This window comes from Nematolebias whitei, chromosome 3, assembly GCF_014905685.2.
Source record: "Nematolebias whitei isolate Nwh7 chromosome 3, NemWhi1, whole genome shotgun sequence".
In the NCBI taxonomy this organism is placed as follows: Eukaryota; Metazoa; Chordata; class Actinopteri; order Cyprinodontiformes; family Rivulidae; genus Nematolebias; species Nematolebias whitei.
In genome coordinates this window covers 3,242,703-3,244,954 of record NC_056500.1, presented here as the reverse complement: position 1 = coordinate 3,244,954, position 2,252 = coordinate 3,242,703, and positions in this window count along the sequence as shown.

Here is a 2,252-nt window from a genome sequence, read left to right as displayed (position 1 = left end):
CGTTCAGCTGTTTCCTGTAAAGAGTTTGTCCTCTGAGGAGCTCAGCTGTTAAATACTCACAGACACTTTCGTTTTCCACTCAAACGAAACAAAGCAGATCCAACAGGAATGACGTCATTTACAGGCAAATGAAACCCATCCATCCATTTTCTTTACCCGCTTATTCCATTTTTTGGGTCACGGGGGTCGCCGGTGCCCATGTCCAGCAATCACTGTGCGAGGGGCGGGGTACACCCTGGACAGGTCTCTAGTCCATCACAGGGACACATAGAGACAAACAACCAGTCACTCTCTCTCTCACACCTAGGGACAATTTAGAGTTATCGGTCAGACTAACGTGCATGTTTTTGATCTGTGGGAGGAAACTGGAGAACCCGGAGAAAACCCACACAGCACGGAGAGAACATGTAAACTCCACCCAGAAGGCCCCTGGACCGGGGTTTGAACCAGCGACCTGCTCGCTGAGAGGCAGCAGCTCTACCCGTTGCGCCACCGTGCTGCGGCAAATGAAACCTAAAATCTAAAAGTGTTACAGCTCCAGTTTGTCCATATTCGTGTCATTTCACATTCAGAACTAATCCGATTTTTTTTGTTTGTTTTCATGAATTACAGATTTATAAAAAGTGCTAGATATTGTCGCTTCTACCAACTTTACATCTGTTTTCTTTTATTCTCCGTGTTCACATATACTGAATACTAACACGGCCGAATTTCTAAAGAAGCTGCTCTCATTAACACTTTGTTCAGCTTTAGATGTCTGGAACGAAGAAGAGTCTAAAATTGAGTTTAAAAGTCTCCCGTTAAGACTACCTTTTCACTTGCGCGCGTTTTTAAAGCGTCGCCACGTTCAATTTCCGCTTTAATGAAAAACGTAATATTTTAAAACTTCGCATCATCTGATAAATTTATCTTTCAAGTAATTTAAAGAAAACATATGTGCTGTAAATTCGGCTGCGTTTTGCTACATGTGCGACGCTTTATGAGGGAGAAGTTTTCCAGTAGATAAGCGTTAACGTAAAAACACTTACGTATTTTACGTACAGCGCGTACGTGTTTACGTCAGAGCATTTCCTGTTAGTCTGACAAACATGGCGGAGCTTTTAGAGGTTGCTAAGCTACACCAGGAGGACAGCGATATCAAACGTGAGTAAAACTGCGCTGCTTTCTCCTTTGCGCTCCATTTTAGTGGCTTAACGTGCACTTTAAATCGTGCGTTAAACTTAATAATTCCTGCGCCGTGACTTCTGGGAGAATCGGAGTTTTAAGGCGGATGTGTGTGAGGGCCTCACGGCGGAGCTCCGCCACGGGCCCCAAACAATGGAGGGGGCGTAGGTGAGCGTCAGACACGAGTGCAGCTCGGTGCAGAGCTGCTTCACCAGCCAGCTCGGTTTGTAAAGGTTTGCTGTGCACTTTTAATTACGAGCAGAATTTATAACACGGAGTTACTGAGCAACAACTTTTAAAAATCCCGAGAACGAATGAAAACCTCCAGATGTCACAGTTGAATCAAAGCCTCCGCAGTTTGCGTTAATCAACTACATTATGGCCTTTTCAGGAAAAACACGTGTTTATAAATTTATCAACTGATGTCAGAATATTATATATATTATTATATAGTATAATATAGAATTATATATATATAATATAGGGGTTAGTGTCGCAGCTCTTCTTCTTCGTGAGGATGGATGAGACCACCCGACTCCAGTGTTGCCAGATCTTGCGATAGAAACAAGCAACCAGCTCCATGAAAACAAGCCCATCTGGCAACCCACCACATTGTGTAGAACAGAGGGGGTCTTTAAACAGTATAAACATACAATTATTATTGCATTACATATAAACAGCAAAATTATACTAAACACTTTGAATAACATACTTTTACGCTCTGAAAAAAAATTGCATATGTAACATTAATTCAACCTTTAATTAATCCCATTGAGCCTCGGGGACTCATTTACCAGAGAGACCTGAATTTTAAACGAAGAGTGATGACAAGAGTGGACAATCATAAAGGATGGGTACAATTTATTATTATTTTTTTTAAAACAGCAAACTCAAAGTAAACACAGTCAGCAAAAAAAATATATATTTAAACAGTTTAAAAGCAAAGAAACATGAGTCAACTCAAACAGGTCAAGTGTGAAACCATTTTCTTTCCTTGTCCCTCCTGAACGTAACATCCTCCTGGACGTAACATCCGTCTGAACGTAACATCCGCCTGGACGTAACATCCTCCTGGACGTAACATCCGC